The sequence below is a fragment of the Capsicum annuum genome, chromosome 7 (genome assembly GCF_002878395.1).
Source record: "Capsicum annuum cultivar UCD-10X-F1 chromosome 7, UCD10Xv1.1, whole genome shotgun sequence".
In the NCBI taxonomy this organism is placed as follows: Eukaryota; Viridiplantae; Streptophyta; class Magnoliopsida; order Solanales; family Solanaceae; genus Capsicum; species Capsicum annuum.
Window position 1 is genome coordinate 10874225 of NC_061117.1, and position 21618 is coordinate 10895842.

The window sequence follows — 21618 nt, forward strand, 5'->3', positions numbered from 1 at the left end:
AATTAGATAAAGAAGCTTGACTTTGAGATCCTATTTGTGCTCTTGAAGATAATTTCTTGGAGTTCCTAAATTGGAAACCTTGAATTTTGGGTTATCTTGGAAAAAAATGGTGGAATTTGGATTTCTTGATGATTAAGATTTGAAGTTCTAGGGTTTCTTTGAGAGTAATTTTATGAAAAGAGGGTATATTATGCTTAGAATGGGTTTAATTTCTTGTTTTTCACAATTTAGGGGCTTGGGAAAATACTAAATTACCTTTTAAAAATCAACTTCGAAAATTGGGCACCCAATTTTGCGCACCTCAGCACGACGCGGTGCTTATTGTGGTGACTAACTGGAAAAGGACAACCTTAATTTTATCCAACACCATGATGAGGTTCTATCACATTGTTCTTACTATATAAGGGATGAGCCTTATTTTATCAATCACCGCAACACGGTGAAATCGTGTCGCCTCACTGGAAAAGGACGAGTGCGAAATTGCACTCCATCGCGACACGCTACCCGCTCAACCGCCATTCTTGGTGCGACAAAGGCCTATTGCGATAGGTTACTATAAAAGGGACAATTGCCATTTTGGCTATGTAATACCCCGGGAAATTTTTCGTTGAAATTTTGTGCATAAACGTGTTGGGTTCTATCTTCTAGAATGAAATATAAATTTTTCGTGTAGAATGTCTTAGATTATGATCCACCATTGCCTAGATTATTGAATAATATTTCCAACGATATGTGGATCATCCAAAACGGACACCCGAGCGACGAGTTATGAATATTCCGATCGAACAGTGAATAGTAGTAAACAGTAAAATGTGCAGGAAAAAGTACTGAGGCATGGAGTATTTTTACTCCAAATTTAAACGATCATAACTCCTTGTACATAATGATCTGGATGATTTACTATATATCAACGGAAATCTCTACGAGTCCTCTTTCCAATGAAATTGGTTTCATCCAATTTGTCTATCGGACCAAAAAGTTATGGTCGATCTACTTCAGCCTATCAAAACCAAATTTTTGGGTCAACTTCAAATGATCATAACTCCTCGTACACAATGATCTGGGTGATATACTATATATCAACGGAAAGATATTAGAGTCTTACTTCTAATGAAATTAGTTTCATCCAATTTGGATATCGGAGTAAAACATTATGGTTGATCTACTTCAGACTATCAAAACAGTCCACCAAAGGACAATTCGAGAATTATTTAATTTTTAGGGGAGTTTTGGTCACTCCCCCTCACCCAAAATCCTTCCAAACCCTATATTAAATCATATTAGAAGCATTATATGTTATATTTCATCAAATTCCCTCTAAAAGAAAACCCTAAGCTCCTATATCCAACTTCAAGAGCCTCCAAAGTTCACCATTAATTCTGCAAATTTATTCAAGATTCCAAGTTCCTAGTTCAAGAACTCCAAGAACCATCATTAAAAGGCACGATTAACATCTCAAAAATGAGTATCGATCTAAAGTTCATCATTCAAGGTATGTGGGGTTTTTCAACAAGAACTCTCTTTTGTTCTTGTGCCCAAAAGTAATTTTCTTTACAAAGGCATGATTTTTATTTGACTTTTACGAATTTGAAGCATGAACCCATATCTTATGATGATGATTATGAAATCTTGATGTTTATAATTTTGAAAGATGAATTTACATGTGTGGAGATATAAAGCATGAATCTTGAATGATATTTATCATGATTTTGATATTTGAGTCGTGAATCCCCATTAAAAATTGTGTTTTTTTGAGAAAGTGTGTGTTATAAGCACATTGATGTTGAATATTTGAGATATTTTGAATGATTTAACCTTTTGGTCTTAATGGAGTTGTTTTGAACTTGAGTGTGAAAGAAATCCACAACGTGGTTAATTTTGATAGATGGGAAGCGTGATGGCTCCCAATGTATATTTATATATTACTGAAATTTTTTTATTGTGGATTGTCTTTGAAATGATCTGAGCTAAGCCCGGAGGAAATCTTTAGCACCTAGTGGGAGGTATAAAGCGACCTTACTTCCCTAGAACTACATGCCCCCGTTGGAGTGATCCTGAGGCTGATTTATATAGTGATCACTAGTTTGTGTGGATTTGATATTGATAGTCCTACTCCGATGGAAAGGATAGGACGGCTCTCCCCAACGTGGGTTGTATGTTGGACTCCATGTAGCTCACATGGTTTATGTCGTTATAGGATCTCCCAGTGTGTGTGTGTTTCCTTGTGTCTATGGTGAATGGTGAAGTGATTTGAAAGTGGAATTGTGCAAGTTATTCTTTCAAAAGATTTAAATGATATTTACATTATGACAATTGATATTCTTTATGAACTGAAAGTGATTAACAAATTATATGATGACCCACATGTGTTATTGTACTTATTTCATCCTCTCATGATTATGATGATTTTCTTCGGGCTATGTGAGTCTTTCATACATCCTGCATATTTCTTATAAATTTTTATGATGATGATGTTTATACAACTGCATACACCCCCATATACTCGGTTCTTTTCCATGGTACTGACCCACATCTTCGGATGTGGGCTACATTTTCTCAAAATGTAGGTTCAGGTGCTCAGTTCCAGGTTCAACAGTGATTCTTCAGGCACGCTGCTCTACATCCTCTGTTGTGGTGAGTCCTCATGTTTCGAGGACGTGATGTCTGATGTTGGTTTCACGAAATTGTTTACATTTAATAACTGAGTATGAGTCAGTTGGGAGTTGACTAATAAGTCGTATTTTGTTATCTTTCTGAAATTCTTTTATTCTTGGATGACGATTACTCTGTTGATATTTTAGGGTTATTTATGGAAACCCTGTTGATTTGTGTTGAACTGAATGAAAATGGCTCAAAGGGTTAGCTTGGGGATACTCGTAGCCTCAAGCACCGTGTGACGCTCTAGGACCCATTTTCTGGGGCGTTACAGGCTATCACTACATCACAGCATTATTGCGATGAGCCACTGCCTTCTACAAAAAGGGCTATAACTTCTCATCCTGGTATTGTATTAAGGATAAATTGGTATCGTTGGAAATCTAATTCAATTATCTACCCACTGGTGGGTATGAGCTCAAAAATTATTAGTAAAACTAAATATAAGTTCATTTGAAGAAGACTATGGCAACATACTTCTCAAGAATTCAATCGGTAAGAGGTATTTTGATTCGTCTAATAGATAGGAGTTACTTGAGGACTAAATATACATCAAATCCTTTTATAAAACCACCAAAACATTTTATTTCTCATGAGTTTGAAGCAAGGTTCTAATAGTGATTTGGATTTTTTGGGTATTATAAAGTGGGAAGAAGTGAACATAGATTTTGTAACAGGGTTACCCCTTCGCATCGTTAACATGATTTGATTTGGGTTATTATAGACAGTTTGAAAAAATCATCCCATTTCCTGCTAGTTTATACGTCCTACTCAGTTGAAGATTATGCTAAGTTGTATATTAGAAAGTTGGTCAAATTACATGGAGTTCCCTTGTCTATCATTTTAGATAGAGGTACACAGTTAACCTTTCACTTTTGGAGAGCCTTTCAGAAGGGTCTTCGTACCCAAGTTCATCTTAGTTCAGCTTTTCATCCTTAGATATATGGCCACGCAGAGAGGACCATTTAGACCCTAGAGGATATGTTAAGGGCATGTGTTTTTTACTTCAAGGGTAGTTGGGATGAGCACTTGTCATTGATTGAGTTTGCCTACAATAATAGCTACTATGCTAGCATTTAGATGGCCTATTTGAGTCTATTTATGGGAGAAGACGTAAGTCACCTGTCAATTGGTTCAAAGTGGGTGAAGCCTCATTGATAGGGTCGAAGGTGGTGTTAGAAGCGATGGAAAAAGTTTAGTGATTCGAGAAAGGTTGAAAATAGCTCAGAGTCGTCTGAAATCGTATGCAGAATTGAGGAGAAGGGATCTTGAGTTTGAAGTTGATGAATTAGTTTATTTGAAGATTTCACCCATGAGGGGGTGAAAAGATTTGGCAAAACAGGGAAGCTTGGTCCTCACTATGTTGGGCCCTACAACATATTAAGCCGTGTTGGGAAGTAGCTTACAAGCTTGAGTTGCCTGCAGATTTGTCATCCGTTCACCTCGTGTTCCATGTATCCTTGTTAAAGAAGCGTATTGGTGATCCAACAGTTGTAGTAACCTTAGAAAGCATAGATATTCACGATAACCTCTCTTATGAAAAGATTCCAGTTGAGATCCTTAATCACCAGGTTCGTAGACTAAGGAACAAAGAAGTTCCCTTGGTTAAAGTTCTTTGGCAGAACCACTCCGTTGAGGGAGCCACTTGGGAAACAGAAGCATATATAAGAATCAAGTACCCTTATCTTTTCGTTGCAATTCAAATTCAGTTCAAGTAATAAGTTTCCTCAGATCATCTTTTTTTCATTCCAAGTTTCAGCTTTATATAGTCATTCTCTCGATAATTCTTGCATTTGCAAATCAATTTGGTTATGCTTCAGTTGTGCATGCCAATTTATAGTCTTAGTTCCTCAGTATGCTAAGTTTAATTAGTCTCATTCGAGGATGAATTTTTCCAAAGGAGAGATATTATAATACCTCGAAAATTTAAATAACCAGTAGAACTATGCTTTAAGGCCTCAAGTAACTCCTAGATAATAGACGAATCAAAATATCTCTTATCGATTGAGTTCTAGAGAAGGATGTTGTTCTAATCAACTTCAAAGAAGCATATCTTTTGTTTTAATAAGAATTTTTGAGCTCATGACACACCAATAAATAAAAAAATTAACTATCTTTCTAAGGATACAAATTTTGCCTCAATCTGATACCCGAGTGAGAAGTTATGGCACTTTGAGTAAATGGCAGTAGCTCACTGCGATCATGTTGCATCGCGATGATCCCCAAAATCGCAATTTTTCTTTTCCAGTAATTCACACAGTGATTGGCCAGTGTCGCACAAGGAATTGCAGTAGAACGGGTATTGCGTCGCGATGGAGTGCAAATTCGCACCCATCCTTTTCCAGTGAAGCAGCACGATTGCACCATATCGCGGTGGAGATGCAAAATCGCACTCGTCCTTTTTCCAGTAGAATAATGCAATAGCACCGCATTGCGGTTATGAGAAAAATCGATCTCATCCTTTTTCCAGTGACATAATGCGTTAAGCATCGCATCGTGCCAAGGTGGAAAATCGGCAACCCAGTTATGGATTTTAAATCCCAAGGGAAAATTGTCATTTACCAAGCCCCCAAACCGTGAAAACGGATGATTAAGTGTATCATTGAGCAAAATATGTCCATTATTCATCAAATTCCTCTCAGAGAAACCCTAGAGCTTCAAATTTTAAACCTCAAGAAATCTAAATTTTACTATTCTTTTTCCAAGAAAACCCACAATTCAAGGTTTCCAATTCAAGAATTCTAAGAATCAATCTCCAAGAGCACAAATAGTAATTCAATCCAAGTGTCTTCATCAATTAAGGTATGTGGGGGTTTATGAACAAGGATAATCCTTTCATCCTTGATCCCAAAACTAGTTTTAATTACAAATTTACATGATTTTATATGAATTTCAAATTAGGGTTCATACCTAAATTTTGTTATTTGAATTGCATGCCTATTTTACACATTTATGCTAGTGAAGTGATTTTAGATGCTTATTGAGGATTGAATTCCACTATTTTGATTAGAATTTTGCAAGAACCTCTCATGAGTTTGACTAGTGAGTATGATTTGTGATGAATTTGATATAATTTGAAGCATGGGTTTTTAAGCCCCTAGTTTGAATATCGATACTTCAATGAGAGTATGCTTTTAAGCATCCTCTGATATGTTAAAATCAGTTTTTGAATCAAGATTTGATCTTTTGATCTCCAACTAAGATATGGAATCCACTTTACAGTATTGATTACAGTCAGATAAATGCATAATTGGTTTTCATTACAAACCCTTATGCTAGTTTTAAAGTGGATTTTCTACAGAATGAGCATACAGATTAAAGGGAGTAATATTTAGCACCGAGTTGGGTATGTTTACATGCCCCAGAACTATGAGCCAATGTAGATACAGATTTAGATTATTCCCATTGCTATATGGATGATAGGTACAGATGTGATCGCTTAGCTCAGGTTATACTCCTTCGCAAGAGTATGACACATCTCCCTAACATGAGGTTTTTCCCTTAGGGGAACTAGACGTTGGAATCCATGATAGCTCCCATGGTTTATGTCAGTTAGAGAAACCTCCCTAAAGCCTACTAGAAAAGAATAATAGAAAGGTATTTAAGAGAATTCCCTACAGGAAAGTCCTTACAACTTTTAGAACTAAATATGATGGCTCACAAGATTTACATAGTATGTTTTATTATTTATAATTTATGATCTTCAGCTTTCAGTTATTCAAGCTAATTTGAGTCATTACATTTAGCATGCATTCTTTAATGAATTTTATGGATATTGAGATATCGTTTTACTTATGCATTTGTAATACCCCATATTTTTCCTAGCTTAAATTCATTTCTAAAATGTCAAGGGATAGCTTTCAAAATAAATAATATTTATTCGATGTGGAATTTTCAAGATTACAACTTTTCATTGTATGAAAAATTGAATAAGCATTTCATCGATACCAAATTCGCCTAAATCCGGCACTTGGTGAAGGAGTTATGGCATTTTTAAGTTGAAGTGTGCCACTGGACTCTCAGAACGTCGGGAAGGAGGAAAAAATGGCAATCGTCAATTCCAGTAGACCTCCGCAAAATTAGTGCATCGCGGAGTGATCCATTTTCCCATTTTGTAAAATCCAGTAGCCCAACGCGATCTTACCACGTAGCATTGGTGGCCAAAATGGCAAAACGATAGGGCACCGCGATAGCTCCGTATCGGGGAGAAAGCCCAGTTCCCACTCGTCCTTTTCCAGTGAGCCACCGCGAATGTGGTGCATCACGGTGGCTAGCGAAATTGAGCTTTTTGCTGCTTTTCCAGTATCGTTTAAAAGCTCAAAGGGGTGTTTTGGACAATTCCCAAACCCCTAAAATTCGTCCAAACACATGATTTAACCCTATTACAAGACTTCTATGCTTATATTTATCAAAATTTCTCGCAACCAAAACCCTAAGCTTCATCATTCAACTTCAAGAATCCCCAAGATTCCACCATTCTTTTCCCAAATCAATTCAAGATTCAAAGTTTCCAATTTAAGAACACCAAGAATTATTATTCAAGAGCACAAATAGGATCTCAAAAGCAAGCTTTTTCATCTAGTTCATTACCCAAGGTATATGGGGTTTTGAACAAGGATAATTCTTTCATTCTTGTGCCCAAACTTTATTTTAATTACAAATTTACTGTAATTTATATGATTTCCCATGAAATTCAAGTTCGGGTTTATACCCATTATCATTATTTGCAAGATTATGAGATTTTCCATGATTTAAAAGTTGAATTACATAAATTTCCATACATATTGCTGAAATTTCCAGATTATAAGATGGTTTATGAATGTTTACGTTATCAAGCATGAATTTTTAGATGTTTTAACATGAGATCGATGCATGGGTCATTATGCCCTAATTGCTATTGCTATTTTGAGATTATTTGTGCTATGAGCATCCTCAGATAAGATTATTCTCAGATTTTGATAAAGATTTGACCTTTTGGTCCTAAGCTAAGATAAAGAGTCCACTTTATTCATATGATTTGAGATTTAAAGAAAAGAAAAACATAATTGATTTTCTTGTAAACCCTTGTGCTATTTTTTTGAAGTGGATTTCTTAAGATTTTGAGCATGAGAATGGGAGTAGTATTTAGCACCGAGATGGGTAAGTTACTACGGTTTCATACCCCAGAACTACGTGTCACTGCAGGTACAAATTATCAGATTATTTCCACTTCTATGTGGATGACTCAGATTGTAATCACTCAGATTAGAAGTTCTATTCCGATGGCAAGGGTAGAAAAACCCTACCTAACGGGGGCCAGTCGTGGGACTCCATGGATGCTCACATGGTGTATGTCAGTTAGAAGAACCTCCCAAAAGATGTCCCCTACTCTTAAAACAACTTATTGATTTAAAGCCTTAAGATAAAAATATTTTTCCCTTCAAAGAAAGTATTTTTTCCTAATAGAAAAGACTTTCAGAAAAAGATTTACTGAAAGGCTTTTAGAAAAACTAAGTGTAAAGGCTCACCGTTTTACTCATATTATGCTTTACAGAAAGATAAGAGTTACAGATTTCAGTTTTCAGATTTCAGACTTAGAAGTAAGTCCTTTCTACACTTAGATAGTATGATTTAAAGACAGAGTATTAGCACGACTTTTAGAACTAAATGTTATGGCTCACTAGATTTACAAGTATGATTTGTTTCACATGATTATTATTTTCAGTATTTCAGATATTCCAGCTTATGTGAGTCATTACATTTAACATGCATTGTTTTACAAGTTATGATGATGATGAGATGATGTTTTACTTAAGCATTTCACCCCCATATACTCTGTACATCCTCAAAGCAATGATCCACATATATGTCTATGTGCTACATTGTCTCATAATGCAGGTATAAGTTGTAGTACACATACCACATTCAGACAGTTGCAGATTTCAGTCATCAGGTAATGCATCCTCTTGATTCGAGGGCTCGAGTCAGTTATACAGTTTGAGCAATATTTTATTTTTCTTTATTCAGTTGTATTGAACTGGGATAGTTGAGGGTCATGTCTCGGCTACCTATAGTCAATACTAGTAGAGGCTTCATAGACAGTCAGTAGAGTTAAGGTATTTGATTCCAGTTTTGTTTATAAAAGAAAAGTTGTACCCATTTTAATTTAGTTTTGTACTAATCAGATTCAGAAAAGAGTAACATTTTACTTATTTCATTCAGATTTATGTATTTTATTCAGTTAATTATAAGTTATGCCAATAGAAGGGTTAGCTTGGGATCACTTGTGGTCTTAAGCACCGTGTGACATCTCGGGATAGATTTTGGGGCGTTACAGTATTTCCCCCACATGCTCAGTACATTCTCAAAGTATTGATCGACATATGTCTATGTGCTACATTGTTTAATAATTTAGGTTCAGGTGCTCAGTTTCAGCAGCGTGAGTGATTTCGAGCATCTCCATCTATATCCGATAGTTGGTGAATCCTCATAGTTTGGGGACCCAGTATTCATACTTTCAATTTATTTCATTAGCATGATTAGTTATTTTTAGTTAGTTTGAGTCAGTTGGGGTTCTGTCCCAATGGCTCTCTAGTTCTTAGTAGTAGAGGCTTGTCAGACTGCTAGTTATAACTCAGATTTTCAGTATTGATTGTTCAGACTCTCTAGTTTTAAACGTTCAGATATTACGTTCAGTTACTTCCATTTTAGCATATACAGAATCCAATATTTCAGTATTGTTGCTTGCTTAAGTTTCTTTAATATAAGTGCTAGATTTAGTAGAAGGCTTACGGGGTTAGCTTGAGACTACTCGTAGTCTTGAGCACCGTATGCGTCGGGACCCATTTCTGGAGCTCTATATTTATATGGATAAATGTGTTTAAAGAATTCAACATTATCTAACTCAATCATTGTATTTTCTTGAATGTCCATATGTTTGAATTTATGAACCAAAAATCAACATGCTTTACTGTTTGTAGCATATCCAGCGAAAACATAGTCCACAGTCTTAGGTCCTATTTTTATCCTTTTAGGCAGAGGAACTTGGATTTTGGCTAGACACCGTTACACTTTGAAATACTTAAAGTTGGGTTTCCTTCCTTTCCATTTTACATATGGAATAGAGTTTGTCTTGCTATGGGACACTCTATTGAGTATTCGATTTGCTGGAAGGATAGCTTCCCTCCACAAGTTTTGCAATAAACCTAAACTTATAAGTGAGACATTCATTATTTTCTTTAACGTTTGATTTCTTCTTTCTACAATCCTATTTAATTAAGTTGAATATGGGGCAGTAGTTTGATGGACAATTTTATTTTTCAAAGATATCTTCATAAAAGGATATTCATACTCCCCACCTCTATTACTTCTTATCATTTTGATCCTTTTATCCAATTGATTTTTAACTTCAATGTTATATTGCCTAAACACGTGTATTGCTTAATCTTTATCATTTAATAAATAAATATATCAGTATCTAGTAGAATCATCAATAAAAGTTATAAAATACTTTTTTCCATCACAAGATGGTGTTGACTTCATATCACAAATATCGGTGTGAATTAAGTCTAATAGATTGAAATTTCTTTCAACATACTTATACATATGCTTAGCATACTTCGATTCCACACATATTTGAAACTTTGATTAATTGTACTCAAAGTTGTGCAGTATTTTCAAACTAATCAGTTTTCACAAAGTTTTACAATTGACATGTCCTAAACTACTGTGCCACAAATCATCTGACTCTAGAAAGTAATAAGAAGCCGCAACTTTCTTCATTTCAACAATTATTTACATCAAGTTTGAAAATGCCCTCATTGAGGTTGCCCTTTCCTACATAGATTTTATTCTTGTTTATTTAACTTTCTCCGAAATAAATACATATTTAAATTCATTTTTAACAAAAAGTGTTGTTGACACTAAGTTCTTCCTAGTAATAGGAACGTAAAGAACATTGTTAAGAATCAACACCTTGCCAAAAGTCATATTTAGGAATATCTTCCCACTTTATTCAACCTTGGTTGTTGAATTATTTCCCGTGAAGATCACTTTTTTGGGACCAGCGGTATCATACGTAGAAAAAGTTTTTTTGTCCGCACAACCATGTCTAGTGGCTCCTGAATCAAATCACTATTTATTTGAGTTTCCAACTAAATGCATTCAGTAATCATAGTACACATATTTTCAATCTTTTCAGTTGCTGCCAACATGTTTAACTGATTTTTTTTCTTGTTCTTATTCAAAACTTGATTATTTAGAGCTCTGTGACCAACATTACTACAATTATAGCACTTGTCTTTGAACATTTTCTTGTTCTGCTCTTTCTTTTGTCTAGAAGACTTCTTCATATTCTTATTATTTGGAGCATCATCCTTAACAGGATTTGAAACCATCATTGATGATTTCTCATTCAAATTGATTTTCAATCATTACTTTTTTCGAAATATGAGGATCTATACTTGTGAGAATTTGCATTTCAAGTTTGATCAACCAAAATGACATCATTTGTTGTCATTCTTTGAAGTTCACACCAGAATATTTTTCTGATTTCTCTGTCATTCCATTGCTAAAGCAATATTTGAACGACTTAATGACGCAACATTAATTGTCATTGGGACAACATCATTCACAACTGAATCAATTTGTTGTTCAGTTTCATTTGCCATTTTTTTTGTCAATTTTTGATATACACTTTAGTATTTTAGAATACTAACAATAAAGACTTTAATTTTTAACCAACTTATTTCTAGTCAATGATAAAGTTCTTATATCTTTAAATCGTCAACCGAGCGAACTTTGAAACCTAATTAAATTTTTATGACTTCAAATCAGAATAAAATTCAAACAGAGTGAACCCCACAAGTTTTAAACACCAGAAATCAATACAGATAGTTCAATGATCGGTGAATTTTTTATATTCTTCGAACTAAATTTTCACACTGATTTTTCTATGAAGTTTTTATATTCTTCTAACCGAGAGAGTAGAAATCAAAAGATTTTAGTCTCCACAAAATCAAACCCAATATAGACTAACCAAATACTTGATTTATAAATGGTGATATTTTTTCCATCAAACAAGCATAAAAACTAAATATTTTTTTAATATGTAATTTTTTTAAGATTGTTGTTTTTCAGGTTTACTAAAATGTGTATTTTACAACAAGAACTTCAAACTCATGTTCAAACTAATCATATTAATAATCAAATGAAGTTCTAGCTCTGTATTCACAACTTTGAACTTCAACAATAAGTTCAACCCAACTTATGAACATCAACAAAATGAAGTTCAAACTATTTTCTGAAAACTAGCAAAATCAAACGTTTTGAAAAAGATGAAGATTAGAAGATTCAAATCCACTTAATTCACACAGTGTCCTTAAGAAAATTATTCCCCTCAAGTATCCAAGGTTATCGAATTTATCCTCCCAAGATAAAATGAATCACTTCAATAGAATGATGGTACCTCAAATTCTGTTAAACTACGCACTCAATGATGGCAAATCATACTAGAGTTTTTTCAAGAAAGAGGAGTGTTTTTTTCTTTAAAAATTCATGTTTTTACTTGTGAATAAAATTAGGTATTTATAGCCATCAAGGTATTGTTTCATGAAGCAATGGTTCATAAAAGTACACCTCTTAGGAAAAGGTCCAACTCTTCGAAAAGGTCACAACCCTTTGAAAAGGTCATAACCATCCAAACTGAAAGATTCTTATTCAACTTGCATCATTTCTCTCGATGTCTTTTAAAAAAAACACCTATTCGTTCTCCCTTCACACTTTTTAAAAACCTAACAGGTTGTAACATTGAAATTTTGTTTCAGTTCTAATCCTAAAGATTTGCTTCTTACCAAAGTTCTAATGATTTCACGTCATCCCCAAAATCATTCAAAGAAGTCTAGCTTTGAACTAATTATGTTGTCTATTTATATGTCAGATTGCTGAAATTAACCGAATTTTGTATAGTGGTATGTGTTTGTTGGTACTACATTTCTTCGAGTTAATCCTTAATTAGCTCTTTGGATTGGGGTGTTTTTGTTGGTACTAAATTTCTTTGAGGTAATCCTTTAACTCCTCCGATATTGATGTCTTTGCAGCAACAGGTAAACTTCATTTTCCATATCGTGATCATACTCTAAATGTTCTTCATTTTACACTTAGACATGATATTATTGATTATAGTGGTCAAAGAATACGAAGTAGTTACCAGCACATAAGACAATATACAGTTCTTGTACTTTCTTTCTGAATATAATGCTTACCTATATTTGTAACTGCTTGACACTAACCGAAGAATTCCGATATAGTGCTCTGACTAGTCTAAACATCCACATAAAAGAAATAAATATGGTCGACAAGATATTGGAAAAGGGTTTGTTTGTCAGAGAGAGCCGAAAGTAAATTTCCTTTAGATTGCTACATGGACCTACAACGCTTTTACTCAAGACGAGATTAAAGTAGGGTCGTCTCAATAAAATTAGTGGACTAAAGAAAAATTTAGTAAAAATCCTTAAATATATACACATATATATACAAATTTTAAAGTTGTCTTTCATTTTACTCTTGCATATTAGGTTTCTTTGGTGTAGTATTTGAAAGACATATAATCTTTAACTTCACACATTAATTTGATTATTACTAATGTAAGGATTAATTCTGGTGAATAAAATGTTAGACATTTATTTGTAATATATTAACTTAGATATTGTTGTTAAAACTTTATTTGTTATGAAGTTTGAGTTGTTTAATTTAAAGTTTTAAAATATTTTTGGTAAAAATTAGATAGATTTTTCTTTATTTATTATTATTATTATTATTATTTAATAATTCTTTAGACATATTTGACGACCTTCATTATTATTTCATGTAAAATTAAAATCATAAAATTTACTATTAAAATTATGGAGGTCTAAAACAAACACATTACTAATCTTATCCTTAGTCACCCTTTGGATTGAAGACTTCGTGGCAAGTTGCGGTCTTGTCAACTATACCAGAAAAGTTGAGGGCTTTTTTATCATGTTTTCTGCACAAAACCACTGATCTTTGGCTGGTATAAAGCACATTATTTTCGCTGTTTTTGTATATGATTGTGTTCTCTTCAATGTGCAATGTATCTCAATCCTGTAGATAATAATAAATTTGATTCAGGCAGTTGAAGAACGTTCTTTAATGTGAATAATACTGCCGTTAAAGACATAACTCAATTATTATTGTTACATGAAGTTTGCGTTCTAACTATCCATTATTCTCTTTTACTACTTGAACTATCACCATCTATGTATTAAAACATGTCTTAAAGCTTGGTCAATTATAAAAAAAAAAAAAAAAAAAAAAAAAAAAAAAATTCTACCTAAACTATCATCATCTACTAAACTAGGTGTATTGTAATACATAGATGGTGATAGTTTAGGTAGGAAAACAGAAACTTATAGTTAAGATGTGATAATCTGGGTGTTTTTTTTACTCATATCTCAAAAAGAAAATGTTTGAATGGCGTTGTGGAGGTGGACTTGACGGGCAATGAAATAGATGAAAATCAGGATCAGGCGAAGAGATTATCAACTGGTTGGAATAGATCAGTAACATATCTAAAACTTTACCTATAGGTTCATAGTAATCTACTAGCTTATACTCATTCTCACTGTATACATGTATGAAAAAAAATTATTATTTTATTATTTATAAGAAAAAAGATCAATTTTGCTTCTCTATTGTGCAAAAATAATAAATTTTACCTCTGTTATATTATTCGTGTAATTTAAATTGTTCAAATATACTCCTTTTGAATTGTCCTAAATGGACACCCAATTTCCACGTGATACTAACATGTTGATGAGGTAAATGAACTTCATCCCAAAAAATAGAAAATGATAAACTCTCGTTCAATGTCCATATTTTAATTTTACTGTGTGTTGTTCTTTTACTGGTCTTTCTTATTAATGTTGGCACCGCCAAGAGGCATGATTTTTTTTTTTAAGAGGGGAGGGGGGTGATCGTTGTTTGGTATTTGTATTGCTGTTCCAATGAAGCTGGATTCGCGCAAAAAAAAAAAATTATATTAAAAAGGTAAAATATTTTTTATAAAAGGCGACTCGTATTTATAGAAATTTAAACCTGGGAATTTTTTATTAAAAAAAAAAGTATTTATTGCTCCATATTAAAAGATAAAATGCTCTCTAACAAAAGGCAATTTTGTATCTAGAAGGACTCAAATTGAAAGTACTCTGACTAAAAATAAAAAAAATACTTATTACTTTACCATAATCTTTATCGATGACATAATTAATTAACGGTCAAATTCATCGATAGCCCCCTAAACTTGACACAATTTTTCACTTTGGCTCATCAATTGGACGTTGTTCACTTTTGACATATCAAGTAGCCATAAACTGTGTCACTTTGACACCCTTCGCTGATTCAGCAAAGAGAGTGTATTACACTCACTTTTGGGCACGTTTCAGGGGTATTTTCATAATTTTTTAGGAGCATTTTCGTAATTTTTTCATCTTTAATTTTTTTTTTAAATTATACATAAAGATTTTTAAAATTTCATCTTCTCCACACAATTTTTCTCTATCTTAACCTCCATTAATAGAAGTTGAATTTTTCAAGAATCAATGGAACACACTACCACACTAACAGCAATCAAATTACACTCAAAACAGCAATCCAAAATTCGCCTCTTCCACCCACGACACAATTAACACCCACAAGAAAAAAAAATGTTCATTTCATCAACCCACACAAAGAACACAACAAAATACTCCCTTCTTCTCCATTTTCTTTACCTATTGAACAGATACATACGACTTCAATAAGAAATACTCAAATTAATATTTCTCCAAAACTCCTCAAAAATGCAAAGAATCACTAAAAATTCAATAATTTACTTCTTCGGGGAATTTTATCATACAAAAAGTGTGCAAAGAAAAGTGAAATTATTTAGGAGGGCAAATATAATTTTTTTTTCTTTTTGCTTTTCCACAAGGATAGTGGATTCTTTACTAGTAGGAAAGAATCAAAAGGCGAATTGGTTAAAGAAAAAATCCTTAAATATTAACAAACTACATGGCATAAGAAGGATTTAATCTATGTTTTCTTTCATTAAATAATTTTTTAACTGAACATTAACTTCCTCTTTTTCCCTATCTGAAATTCGTGAAGCTTTTAAGGCGGATCTATCATCCTCAGCAAATGAGGAGGTATGTTTATTTTTCTGAAAAATTCTACCTCCATTAATGGAGGTTCAACTTCCATTAATGGAGGTTGAACTTAAAAAGTTTAGATGGGGAAGATGTGGGTTTTTTTGTAACTATTTAATTAAAAAATCATGTGTCATTAATTTATTGGACACTTAGCCATGTATTTTGATTCTTTTTTTTGTTTTTAAAAAAAGAAAAAATTTCAGAAATAGCAACTCCTTAATTATAACTTTTATAGCAATAGTTTCATAATTACGAAAAATAGCAAATTGTATTTCTATTTAAGTAAAATGTTGCTATATAAATACATATACAAATATATATGTATTACTCATAAATACATATGCACAATTGAAAAATACATATTCTTCTATTACTATGAAGTGAGTAAAATATTGCTACTTTTGCTATAAGTTGTAATTTTGAAAAAGTGTTACTATTTATTATAATTATAATCTTAAGGATGCTAGTTTCTGTAATTTTTCCTTAAAAAAATTGTGGGTGTAAATAATGATGTGGCCTTTAAAATGAGTTGGCACGAATTAATTGACCACTTAATCCATGCTGGAAGCGCGTGTAATTCACGCACCAGAGTTGATGTCGAAAGGTGCCAAAGTGACACACTTTATGACTACTTAAGGTGTCAAAAGTGAACAACGTCCACTTGAGGTGCCAAAATGAAAAATTGTGTCAAGTATAGGGAGCCGCTGGTGAATTTGGCCTTAATTAATACTACATGTATATAAAGAAGAAAGAAAGTCACACAACATATAATACACTTTCCAATAAAAGTAACTTTTAGGAAGCCTCAAATTCGAGACATCTAATTAAGAATTAAGAAATATTTATCACTTAACTACAATTATCGACGGAAAAGTTAATATTATAATACTCCCCTAATTTTTAAAAAAAAAATGATCTACTTTAACTTGACATGAGGCTTGAGAAAATAAATTAAAGAAGACTTTTGAATTTATGATCCTAAATTAAAATTATGTTAAATGTATCAAAATATTTTTTGATCTTGTGATCTTAAATATATCACGGTAAAAATTAAAATTAAAATATTATCAAAAAAGAAAAAAAAAAATATGTCAGTCATCATAATTTGAACTTGAAATCTTATGTAGGTTCATCTCGTCATTAAACATTTTAATTCCGATCATTCATAGATGATCGACGCTTTTATTCATAGCTATCATCCATTCCTGATAACCACAATTCTGCTCGTTCCATATTTTATTAAAAAAATTATTCTTCTTTAAATGGAAAAAGTATATGGTGAAGAAAGAAAGCTAATTTTTAAAAAAAAAAAAAAAAAAAAAAGTTCATGTGAAAGATGGCACTAGAATAAAGAGGTAAGCTTTATCTGAGAGCATAGATCTCCCCTCGTGCGGCACAAACGCTGATTCATCCTGTTTGTTCCTCCACTTACCCCCTCGTGCACTTCTTCATCTATCACCTTTGACCAAATTAAACTAAATCAACATGAGTGATGTGGCGGAGGCGAAATTTTTATTAATAAAATTAATATTTAATTAAATAAGTAAATATGTGAACTAGTTAAAGAGTTAAAGAGAATGTGATATTTATTATATATTATATAAAATATAATTTTTGTCCTGTACGTGTAGTAGTATAATTTTTCTGCCATAGGATTCAGACCTAACTTTAAGTTGGCTTCACCTCGGAATGCTATGTTGAGTGACATTCAACAAGTGAGTTTCGGAAAGAGTGTTGTATAGCAGGCCTTATTCCAAAATTTTTACTAAGAAAATTCAATATTTAGTAGTCGTTTAGTCATAAAAATTACTTTTTTTTTGAGTTGGAATTGAAGTTGAAAATGAAGTTGGAGTTGTGTTTGGCTATGTTTTTTTGAAAATTTTTTTTAGACTTTTGAAAAATCTTTTAAAATATAATTTTATGCCCTTAACTTTTAAAAATTATCAAAATCACCCAACTACTAATTTACCTACTAACATACAACCAAATGTTGAGAAAATAATTTATATGTCTTCAATTGATAAAATAATTAACAACAAATTAATTATTATGATTGTTATTCTTCTAAAATTTGAATAAAAATATCACAAGTACGAGCTAAATAAGTTTATCTAACTATAGTCAACTGAATAGAGAAAAAATATATTTTGATAAATATAATTGATAGATATAAATATATTTTATATATTCTTAAATTTGTTGATGAAAATTCTTAATTATTTTCACTTGAATTAATTATTTTATTGAATTTGATCTTTTTAAGAAAATTACGGAATTTTGTTAATAAGAGGAGTTTGTGTAAAAATTTAAAGATTGGGTTATATGTAATAATAATGGAAGTTGGAATTGGAAGTGGAAACCTTTTCGAAATTTAAATTCAGAATTGTTTTCCAAATTTTCATGGCCAAACACCATAATTTTCAACTCCGCAAAAAAATTTCGGAAAAAAGGGAAAAATATTCATGGTCAAATGGGCCCTAATAAGTAAACACGTGAATTAATTGAAAGAGGTTCGACATATACTATATATATATATATATATATGTATATATATATATATATATAACATAATTTTCACCATGTATAAGATCCAGACCTAATTCGAAGCTGACTTCGCCTCTAAATGACATATTCAGTTGCATTCAACAAGTTTCAAAAAAAATGTTGTGTAGCTAATCTTGTTCCTAGTTCGTGTAGGTAGAGAGAGTCTTCGACAATCCTAAAAATATCATTTTAAAATTTATATTTTGTATCTGTAAGAGTGGCTCAGTTGGTACAAATAGTGATATTCCTTTGAGGTCAATGATTGATTTTTTCTATCAACGCCTTCTCTGATGAACCTTGTCCAGTATAATTTAGGAGTTATTGCATAAAAATAGATTCATACAATGCGTACCAAAAATATAGTGATCGTAAATTTCTGAGATTCTAAAAAATAATGATATTTTATGCAATTTAAAAGCTTTTTACACTATCAAATAAAGTTAACTTTTAATTTACAACAACAAATAACTTTTAACTCATAATTGACTTACATTACATCATCAGTGTAATTTAATTTGCTATAACATATTATTTATCATTTATATAATGTTACTACTAATTAACATTATCGAGTATAACTTCCTAGAGAATAGGATAATATATAATTAAGTTGCTTAATTGGTTTTTTTTTGTTGACGATGTAAAATTCTTAATATTATTAGTGTATATAACTTAAATAATTCCACATATGCTATTCAACAAAATTTTATATTTATTTTCTTTTGGCTGGTCGGAAAAGCTCTGATTACTACAATTTCATCTTGTTTGTTTGAGTTCTTTATGGAAGTTAAGAGTATAAATGACTAATCTTATCCTAAAGTTTTTAAAGATTGTTCATTCAACCTGTTGATTGTAATTGACTTTCAAGTAATTTGACGGTGATTTACTTTTAACCTAAGGATAATTTGCATGTGCTACAACTTTTGTCATAGCCTCTGTTCTTGGGTGAACATTCTGTGGTGAGCACTTTATGCGCACTAGGTAAATCCCCCACTATGTAATAGCCTGCAAACTACATAGAAGATGTAAACAATACTAGACAAGCTTAATGGTGAAATTTTATGATGTTCATTATAACCTAAAGTGAGTCGATAATGTTGGATTCGAAATCGAGAGGGCGTCATGCAGAAACTATTAGTTGCAAATCATCGTGGTGATAATTCAGAAGACAAAGAAAACATACTAAAACTATATATTATTGATATGATTTGGTCAAGTGACCTACATATTAAAAACTAACATTAAAAAATATAAAAAAAAAAAAAAACTATTAAGAGAAAATCTCCCTCTAAACAAGACTCATAAACTACTACATTATGGATGTTATTGTGTTATGGTATGAGAAGGGGTCTTCTATTTATAGAATTTCAAAACCTTTCCTCCAAGAAAGAGGTTTCCCAAATATGAAAAAGTTTTATATTTTGCTTTCAGAAAAAGTAAAACTTAAACTTGGTAAAAAAATCAGGGCAAAAACCCTAATAAATTTTCTTTTTGGCTTGATTTTCTTGACTCGATCCGCCTTCTTTATGTTATATACATAATTTTGGTTCTTCACATAATATTCATATATCACTGTTGCTTACCATGATTAAAAGTTGATATGAGTTAAAAATTAGAGCCGTATGCATTAAAAAATAAAAGCATGCGTTGATATTATTGAAGCCCTGTGTTTTAAGTAAACAGGGCTGAAAGTGGAGTCTTGTGTATTGAAAGAAACCACAGATTAACAGTGGAGCTCATGCGTTAAAAGTATATGCATGAGTTGAAAGAAGCCCAAGTATTGAAAGTAAGACAGGGGTTGAAAGTTAGAGCCCTTAAACATGGGTTGAAAATTGATTTAGTTTTAAAGATGGATTAGCAGTAGGATTGTTGAAAAATTGTTTGAAACTTTTCTCCACATATAGCTAGACTCTTCATTATCATCAAATTGATTGCAACTTTGATTTTAACCGTTTTAAACTTGTCCTCAACCTCATTTTACCAAATCACTGTATCTTTGAATCGTAGGCTCTGATACCACTTGTTGGGTTTGAAATCAAGAGAGCGTCATGCAGAAGCTATTAGTTGTAAACCATCATGGTGATAATTTAGACGACAAAAAAAAAACATACTTAAAAAATATATTATTGATATGATTTGATCAAATGACCTACATATTGAAAACTAATATAAAAAAGCATAAAAAAAAACTATTAGGAGAAAATCTTCCTCTAAATAAGACTCATAAACAACTACATTTTGTATGTTATTTTGTTATGATATGAAAATGAGGTCTTTTATTTGTAGAGTTTCAAAATCTTTCCTCCAAGAAAGAGGTTTTTCAAATATGAAAATAATTTATATTTTCATTTCGGATAAATCGATTAAAAAAAGTTATATGGATAGACTTTTGTACCGACAAACTTTCAAGAATAGGGTGCACTTATATGACACTTAATCAAATTAATCCCATGTTGAAAAGGATCGGCGAAGAAGTGAAGTGCTTTAATTAGCAAGATAGAGAACAGTTTGACATGATACGTGTGCTTTTAGGATTAGATCTTATGCTTGGGTGATATATTTCATAAGGGAGGTCAGGTCATTTTTAAATTTGAGATAAATTTATATTGTATTTGGTTGACACAAGATAACTTTATATCGTTAATCAGACAACAACAACACTCTTAGTGAAACCCCACAAGTGGGGTTGTCTTTGGAGGATAGAATGCACATAGATTACATCACTACCTTGTTTCTGAAAGACCAATGACTCAAGTAAAGCAAATTCAAATATAAAGAATGAGAAAATAATAAAGAAAACATAACAACTTGCAAAGGAAGCAATACACAATCTACAAAAAAGGACAAGAACAATATATATAAAAAAAAAAAAAAGATCAATAGTCAATCATATGTGGCATGACTTAGAGGCATCCAATGTCATTTATCTATTTTGTGGGTTTTTTGAATTATTTTCTCCTATTTTTAGCTTAATAAATTATTTAAAATTAATAAAAATCATCTATTAATGTCTATATTATTAGAAATTAAATACAATGTGTTCAATATACAACATGATTATTATCTCATGCTATTAAACTCTTCCGCTTCCTCAACTTATTTATCACACTTTTTATTATTTAATTTATCTATTCTTCCTCCTGAAAAAAATAATTCATCCCACTTCCCGAATTTAAAAATATTTTATGACAATCTATATATATATATATGGTAACATTTTTTACATTTAGCT

At 31.9% G+C, this 21618-nt stretch overlaps 1 pseudogene; it reads left to right on the plus strand.

Moving 5' to 3' along the window:
- Window positions 1–13677, plus strand: part of LOC107876364 — a 60452-nt pseudogene extending 46775 nt beyond the window's left edge.
- The last annotated feature ends 7941 nt before the right edge of the window (window positions 13678–21618 follow it).